Source organism: Nicotiana tomentosiformis, chromosome 5 (assembly GCF_000390325.3).
Source record: "Nicotiana tomentosiformis chromosome 5, ASM39032v3, whole genome shotgun sequence".
NCBI classification, from domain to species: Eukaryota; Viridiplantae; Streptophyta; class Magnoliopsida; order Solanales; family Solanaceae; genus Nicotiana; species Nicotiana tomentosiformis.
The window spans coordinates 59,883,212-59,892,638 of record NC_090816.1 but is presented as its reverse complement, the minus strand read 5'-3'; positions in this window follow the sequence as shown (position 1 = coordinate 59,892,638).

Below are 9,427 nucleotides of genomic sequence, written 5' to 3'. Positions count from 1 at the left end.
CCCTTGATGGAGCATGTATATGAAGTAACATGCTCATTGGGATCAGTGGTACCATTATATTTGGGTATGTCTGGCATACGAAACTTCTTTGGAATAGGCTTCGGAGCCGCACTTGGAGGAAAGGGCTTTTGTACAAACTTCTTTGAATCTATCCCTTTCAAGATTGGCGGTGCCCCCGGTATCTGATCAACTCGAGAGTTGTATGTCTCCACTTTTTTATCGTTGGCTTCGATTCTCTTCTCCCCTGATTCAATTCTTTTGGTGAGCTCCTCGAGCATTTTAATTATCGCAGGATCAGTCCTTGATTTGTTACCATTCGGCCTCTCCGGTACTGGCTCGGTACAGTGAGAAACTTCTGGCTCGACCCTATTCGGAGCTCTATGTTGATTTTGTAACTGAGCAATAGCGGCTTGCTGAGCCTGAAGCATCTCGAATATTACTTGGAGACTGACTCCCTCGTCTCCTCTGCCCTGTGTTCCTTGGCCACTAGATTGGCCTTCTCTGCATACACTCCCATCGAGATCTGCACCTAGGTCCGCATTTAGAGCAACGTGCGAACTGACATCGACGGGGTTGGCAACCGGTGCTCCCCCGTGATTAGCCTGTGGCACTTCGATTCCTGGAGCAATCATATTTTCGTTTTCACCATGGAATCCGAGGCCATTGTCACCGTGTGTGGATGCGTTTTGTGAGTTTGATATGTTTTAACCTGAAAGCAAAGATACTTGACAAGAACAAGCGTAAAATAGTGTGTTTCACCAGAATCAGTACTCAAAAATCACTATTATTCTTAGCCCCACGGTGGGCGCCAAATTGTTTACCCTAAAATTCGAGTAGCAATTAACTTATTTAGTGATTTTAAGGATACGTGATTTAATCCAATACCAATTGATAAACAAGGAATTGAATAGATAATTTGAATACTAAAATAAATCAAACCAGTGTTCTAGCAGTGCTTTCGACCTCGATTCGAGATGGTCTCGAGGTTGGGTAACAAGAACAGTAAAGAACAGAAAATAAACAATGATGAACAGTAATGGATAGTAAGTGAAATAGAGAGCAGCGTTTGTGTATATTTTTATCAGTCTAATCCTCCTTACAAATGAATGGGATCCCTCTTTATATAGCAGATGAATCCTAAATAAGGTACAATTCTAATAACGGAAACAAATCCCATGATTGATGTCAATAACCGCTTGATTCGATCTGTTCCGGGATTTCTATCGAGATCTTCGGTCGATTGCAAATATCTCGCCATTCTGTTATTATGCTCGGTCTCGATCTTCAGCGAACACTTCGATCTTCATGCTTCATACTCTGTCATTGAGCTCGAGCCTGGTGTATTACGAGCTTACTCTCGAGGCAGCTCCTCGTGCCTATGAAATCGGACATGCCCGATTTCGACCGTATACATTCTCCTATTTAAGTTATGAACGCGCTTTGTAACATCGGTGGATCTTAAACATGTCTTTAGCCTTTTCCCATAAATTATGATAACCGATGGTTTATCGGAAATAGTCTCTCTTCTCTTGCAGGTAGGGATAAGGTCTGCGTACACACTACCTTTTTCAAACCTCATTTATAAGAATTAACTGAATTTGTTGTTGTTGTTGTTGTTATTGTCGTAAGGATTTTAGCGAAATTAATTTTGCTTTTTTTTAAATTCTATATTTTAAATGCTTTTCAATTTTGAATGGCCTATTTAGGAGTTAGTGTGGCATGTGAATAAACTTTGAATTGGTGATATTGTGAGTTTTGGAGCTAACTCGAGAAAATATTTATATTTGTATGTAATGCATGAAAATTGTATCTCTTCTATCTCAATTAAGTTTATAACAAGATTATATGACATATTTACTATTGTTTTATGACTGCGTGAAACGGGGCCAACTTAACAACAACAACAACAATCCAGTATAATCTCACTAGTGGGGTCTGGGGAGGGTAGTGTGTATGCAGATCTTACCCCTACCCTGGAGTAGAGAGGCTGTTTCCGATAGACCCTCGGCTCCCTCCCTCCAAGAACTCCCCACCTTGCTCTTGGGGTGACTCGAACTCACAACCTCTTGGTTGGAAGTGGAGGGTGCTCACCACTAGAGAAACCCACTAGGCCAACTTAACTAGTTTAATATTAAATGCTAACCCAAACCTAATTCTCCTCTCCCTCTGCTCTAGTACCGCTACTTCTCTCTCCCCCTCCTTCTCGTAGCATCTCCTTTCAACCTTATCCATTTTTACCAATGGATCTCCTTTCCACCACAATGAAATTGTTCAATCATATCTACTTCGCCATGTATCTTCTACAGCCGCCCAACAATAACTTCAAACGGGCGCACCATTTTCTTCAAGTAGTTTTATGCGTTATTTCTTGTCACAAACCAAAATCCGCTTAGTCGTGATGGAACCTATTAATCCATTACGGCGCACAAACCGATCCAAATAGAAATCACATCACGGCTCTCAGGCCTACTATCACGACCCCAATTTCCCTTCATAGGATGTCGTGATGGCACCTAGTCTCTAAAACTAGGTAAACCTAACACTTACTAAATTAATAGAAGAATTCAACCATTAATGAGAAATACGAAATAGAAATCTTTATACATAACTTACAATTCCCAAAACCGGTAGTACAAGTCATAAGCTCTACTGAGTTTGCTAGAAAAATTCCTAAAAGCAATTATTTGAAATGAAATTAAACAGTACAATAAAAATATCAGAAGGTGACTCCATGGCTTGCGAATGCGATGACAGGTTTACCTTGAGTCTCCATAACTCGACCAGCCAGCTAATAATCAACAACAATCGTGGCACCTGGAGCTGCACAAAAATGTGTAGAAATATGAGTACACCACAATGGTACCCAGTAAGTATCAAGACTAACCTCGGTTGAGTAGTGACGAGGGACAATCAAGACACCTACCGGACTAAACAACCTGAACAAGTGTGTAGATGAACTAACGGAGACACATATTAACATAAAGCTAAGCAGGATAAGGAATACAAAACAATTCTTACAATGATACAATAGTAACAACAATATTTAACAGGAAGCAGTCAGGTAATAATGTTGTAGAGTAACGGATCACAGTCTAAGTTTCGGGAAACCAAATAAAAGGAAAACCAGCAACAACTCAATAAGAACAACCACGTTCACACCAGGTTTGTTCAATCATTTCCACGAGGTACCGAACCTCATAATCATAGCTCACGGGTCACAATTCATGAACCCTAATAACTTGGCATCTTGTGCCCACATTACAACTCATAACCGCACGGATGACTCACGTGCCAATAGAACAATCCTCACACAGAAGGCAAGAAGACAAGAGTACGTATAATGGTTAATGTCGTCAGGATTCACCTTTTAAACTGATATGGGTGATTTAACTACGTGTTTGCTCGTGCAAGTGTTCTACCATAATTCCAGTAAACAAATAAGAGTAGAGACAATGAATGGTGCATAAGAAACGATCACCACAAAATGTACAGTGTAATAAAAGCAGCAATGAAGTTTGAAGCAGCGATCAGCGCAACAAGATTAGCTACATAGAAATGAGCAAATAGTGCAACACGAAGGAAAACAATTAATAGTTTGCTAAGGAAATGAACAATCAAAGACAAGTGCACAGAAAAGGGGAAATGACAACAAGAGCCCTCCCGAGGTACCGCCTCGTAGTCTCAAATCGTAAAATGAATCACAACTTTTCTTATATCACCGCGGGAGCCTTTATATTTAGTTATGAAAATCATTTTTTCCGAAATAGCATCCCGCATTTTAGCCCACCTTATCACACTACATGGCTTATAGTAGTGTCCCTACTAGCCACGCATTTCAAGACCACCTTATCTCACCGCATGCGTTTCAACACTCAAACCTTATACCACCGCATGCATATCAATAATAACAACAGCAAGGCAGAAACCTCGTGCAACACAATAACAACCGCACGACAGAAACCTCGTGCAAATATAATAACAACCGCAGGGCAGAAACCTCATGCAAACACAATAACAACCGCAGGGCAGAAACCTCGTGCAAACACAATAACAACCGCAGGGCAGAAATTTCGTGCAAATACATAACAATTTTCTCAACAAAACACGTATGCCAAAAACATAACAACTCAAATAAATGACTTTCACAATATGTGCCCACATGCCATAATATTTTCTCAAAACAGTTTCAATATCACAACCACGTATAGCCCTCGGCTCAACAACATAGAATACAACAAGAACAACAACAATAACACGAGAATACGACAAGTAAATCAACACAAGAACTTCAGAACACAAAGAAACGGAAGAACGAACTCACAGAGAGAGACACAACAGAGAAATAATAGTCTCAACAACAATAGTTCAACAAGGGAGAGGTAATGTGTAACAATAATTCCATGAAGGTTCAGTTTGACAACAAGAGAGATAGAATGAATCAATGACCCCAAATAAGAATACGTCAATAATGAAAGGGGTAACAAAAATTACATTAAGGCTAAGCAATTACAGAAGAGATAATAATGATTTCAATTAAGGTTAAGCAATTACGGAAAGATAGCATGATGATAAAAGAGGCAACAATTTCAGTTAAGGCACATAAGAGTTTAATCGGCAATAAGGGTAGAACTTGAAGCAATTAATTCCAATTAAGACACGTAAGGGTGAATTTAGTACATGGGGCATTTAACATGACAAACAACTTCATATCTAACGAACATAAGAACTTAAGAGCCCTAAACGGTCAACTTTCCACAAATAAGCCCGAGCACGTACTCATCACCTTGCGTACACGGCCTTCACATGGCACAATTAGCAAAAATGACTCAAATCCTAAGGGGTAGTCCCCCCCCCCCACACACACAGAGTTAGGCAAGATACTTACCTCAAACCACGCTCAATCAATCAATTAGAAGGCCTTTCCTTCGATTTTCCAACTCCGAACGACTCGAATCTAGCAAAAACAATTTCATACTATAAATATAACTATAGGAAATTAATTTAAATAATGAAATAATGATCTTGGCTAAGAATTAAAAAATCGCTCCAAAAAGTCGACCCGGGCCCGCCTCTCGGAACCTGACCAAAATTATAAAAACCGAACACCCATTCGATATCGAGTCGAACCATACAAGAATTACACAAATCCAATACCAAAATCTCGCTCAAATCTCCAAAATTCGGCCTAAGAACTTTCCTCCATTTTTCCTCAATTTTTCAACCCAAATCACTAATTAAATGATGAAATCAAAGACATAAACATCGATTTCTCACAATCCGCGTGTACACCATCAAGAATGCACATGAGAGAGTGACCCTAGGGGGATGTATCCATATCCATACGCTGCACATACATCTTACATGCTAACAATATCAACCGCACGGATAACTCACGTGCTGCAAAGATAACTCTCTTCTCCTAAAATTAATGAGCATCTCATCTTTTACTATGCCTATTATGCTTTCGCGCTCTGTTTTTATCCATGTTGTGTGCACACATGTGGCCTGAGTTAACTTTGCTAGACTTCTTTTTGCGTTTACTTGTGTCTATTCATTTTATGATGCCAAAAGGGAGAAGAAAATTGAGAATGGGGGAACAGGTCCTCAGGTTCTTAGAGGGAATAAAGTCTTTTTGCAGAAAAATCTAGTTCTCGGGGGGAACCTCAATTATAAGTTTGTCATCATCAAAAAGGGGAAAAATGTTAAGTTACATGCCTTTGTGTATTTTGATGATCTAACAAACTTCTTAATAAGAACCAGATTGGGAACCTGTTACGCATCCTCAAAGTGCTCAAGAACAACAAGTCTCAAGTCTAGTTCAAGTCCCAACAACTTGAGTCAAAGAAATGATAGAGGGAACAGATATCCATCAGTTCCTCTGATAACAGTACAAGTCAACTCTCTACAGCTGTAAAGTTGCTGCACTATTTTTTGCACTCGCAACAGTGCAACAGTCACTTCTTTGAGCATGACTTGTACTAGATAATTGCATACATCATCCTAATGACCTCACTTGTATATTACCAACATGAGGCAAGGGAAATCAATACACTTGCACAACCCTAAATCATCAATTCTCTCTCAAGTGTGCTGTCAACTTCAAGTTAGTGAAGAACAAAGCCACAACAGAACCAAAGACCAGATCCCAGTATCAAGTCTATTAATAGCATCATTGTTACAAAAACATCAACAAAAAATAACTTAAAGTACCAGTCATAGAAATAACAAAAAAGGACTTAGGTAAGACAAACATCATTCAACTAGACACTCGGAAGGGAACTGTTTAAGGGGCACTAGAAGGGGGAGGCAAGGATGAGGAGGAAAGGGTTCTGAGAAGAATGTCCATTCGAGTATTTGCAGACACTTGTTCGTTAATCTCTGTGCCTTGTGCACTACTGGAACCAAGTGCCTCCTTGGCTTGACTAAGCAGCCCTTCAAGAATGATATTCCATGCCTTCAACCTCCTTATCTCCTCATTGGCAGCATTACGAGCATCAATAAATTGCAAGATAGTGGAATTGCTGCCAACACCCCCTTTCTTGTCAATACACTCACATTCCTCCAAGGTTATCTTTGAGAAAATTTGCTTGCGAGTTCCCACTGTTGCTCTTCCCAAAGGGACTTTGAAGAAGTTAAACACTTTAGTGAGCAAGAACCCATAAGGAAAGCCATAATTGCCGTCCTTGAAGTCTGCCACTTTCTTCATATGCTCAATTATAAGATGAGGCAGATTGATGGTGGTGTAGGCATCCAGTGCTTCTATGAGGAACATGTATGCTTTTGAAGTAATAGAATGCCTTTTTGCGTGTGGAAGCAAGACCATATTCACCATCTCAAATAGAATTTGATACACTAGAAGGAGGGCCTTCTTGTGCACCCGTTCCCCCTACTGCACAACATCATCCTTCAGAATGGCACTTCTGAAGTTAGGAGAACAGGTCCTTTCAATGGATGAGAGCCCTTCAGTAGGCACTCCCAAAATACTCCCTAGAACAGCCTCGTCTATCACAAAATCTACGCCATTGAACTTCAAGAAAATGTTATCATCTTCCACTGTAAACATATATGCGTTGAAGCTACGCACCTCTTCCTCATACACCTTGGGTCTATCATTGGTGAACAAGTGTGTCCACTTTTGAAACTCACAAATGTCAAACAATTGTCTCATCCCTGACATGTCAAGAATGTCAGGTGCAAAAGTTCTTCCCCATAGCACCCTCTGCTTCCTGAGGTTTTCTCTGCCTCCATCCTTTGACACAGTCACTTTGGACTTCTTGGAGGAACCAGGTTCCTTGTTGTCACCAGCCTTCCTCTTCAAAGAGTTCCTCACATTTTTCTCCTTCTTTTCAGACTTCTCAGAAGATTTTTCACCAGACTTCTCTCCCTCGACATTTTTCACTTCCACAGCTTTCATAGATGACCCTCTCTTGGGTTTTGGAATCATAAGTTTCTTAGAGGATTTACGAATTAAGGAATCAGGTTCCTCATTCACCTCTTCATCGTCCATCTTCTTGAGCAGAGGGATCAGGTCCCTCTGTTGTTTCCCAAGTAGTACCGACTAGTGCCAAGTTTTCATAGGGCAGCAGTTCCCCACCTTCAGCTCTGTGACTTTAACCTTCCCTCTGAGACCCAATGGTCTCATTATCACACTCATATCCTCCAACCAATCCTCCCTCAGTAGAAATCAATAACATGTTCTCAATGACTTCTATCTCATTCACCCCCAAAATAGTATCAGAAGATGCAGTAAGAATATTATCTATCGGAGTGGCTTTATTCAGATCAAAGCTTGGAGTAGGCACTGCTGAAACTTCACCACTGCCGACCACATCTTGTTGAGTTTTAGAGGTTTCCCCAACCTTCTGACTAGAGACCTCTTATCTCTCATCTCCATCTACTGTTTCGTCATCTGCCATTTTTTCCGGCGAGGCAGAATGAGAGGTTGGAGCAACGAATCTCTTGGGGTTCTAAGTCTTACGACTGCGGTGAGAAACATAACTCGATTGGGTTGGAGAAGAGCCAAGAGGTGGTTGTTGGTCCGGTATTGGGTTTTGACTAGGTGAAAGTTTAGACTTAGACGCACACTCTTGTGCTTCGTGAGATGAAGACACAGTGGGGATGACACTAGTAGTGCTAGAAAGCTCTGGATTCTGAGACATAATGGAGTTTGGAAGTATAGACAAGAGAAAGAGAGGGTTCGCTTTTGAAAGAGGAGAATTTTGTGTCTTTGAAGTGGATAGTTGTGAAAGAGACGCCTTTTGGGGTTATTTAGAAGGAGTGAGGGACCGGTTATAAATGGGTGTAACGTATTGGGTAGACGGATCAGTTACAAATGGGTGTGGTGTTTGGTTTTAAGCAGATGAGAGAGAGAGGCGAAAGTATTTAATATCATGGCACTTTTGTAGCCGTTTAAAGTGTGCATGAGTGTAAAAAAGAGCTACTAACCTGAGTCAAGGGAACCAGGTTCCCTGACTGAGTTTTGTAAATGAGAGCTTCATCTTTTTTACCGAGATGCAAAATTATTGGCTGTTTGTTCACTCTGTAATTTTCATGCGTGTTTATATGTAACGGTATAGAGATGAGTTAGAATTTGCCAGAAAACACTTTTTAGCATTTTTACCTATTCATTCTTTCATAGCAGTAATCCAATCAATATCTTTCAATGCCTCCTTGTTATGTTTGGGCTCAATTTGAGAAAGGAAAGTTGAGAAGGATAACGAGCTTCTTGTCTTTGATCTGATTTGAATTCCTGAATCAAGAGGAATGATCACATTTTGAAGAGAATGTGAACGTCGCCAGAACCATTCAGGAAGCCAAGTTCTATGTAATCGAAGGAGATATGAGATACAATGCTTTGTTCGGGAGGCCATGGATTCACAACATGAGAGCAATACCCTCAACACTGCACCAAGTGATTAAATTCCCAACACCCGGAGGAATCAAAATAGTTTACGGGGAACAACTGACCACCAAGGAAATTTTCGCGGTCGATGAAGTGATCCCGGCATCCACACTCTCGACATTGAAGGGTCCGAATTCGATGGCCAAAGACGAGGCCAACTAGCAATTATCGATACCGGCCTCGACAGAACTGGAGAAACAAGGGGTAGATGAGGACGACGATTACGGAGTTCCCAGATCTTTCATAGCCCCCGATAATTCTGACGCTACCAAATCAACGGTCGAGGAACTGGAGCAAGTCGTACTTATCGAACACTTGCCTGATCGAAAAGTATACCTGGGCATGGGGTTGAGCCCCGAGCTCAGGAAAACACTCATTCAATTTCTTATAGCTTTCAAAGATTGTTTCGCTTGGTCACAGCTTGATATGACAGGGATCCCGCCGGAAATAACCACTCACAAGCTAAGCCTGGACCCGAAGTTCCACCCGGTCAAGCAGAAGAGGAGACCCTAGTTCGAGGTCAAA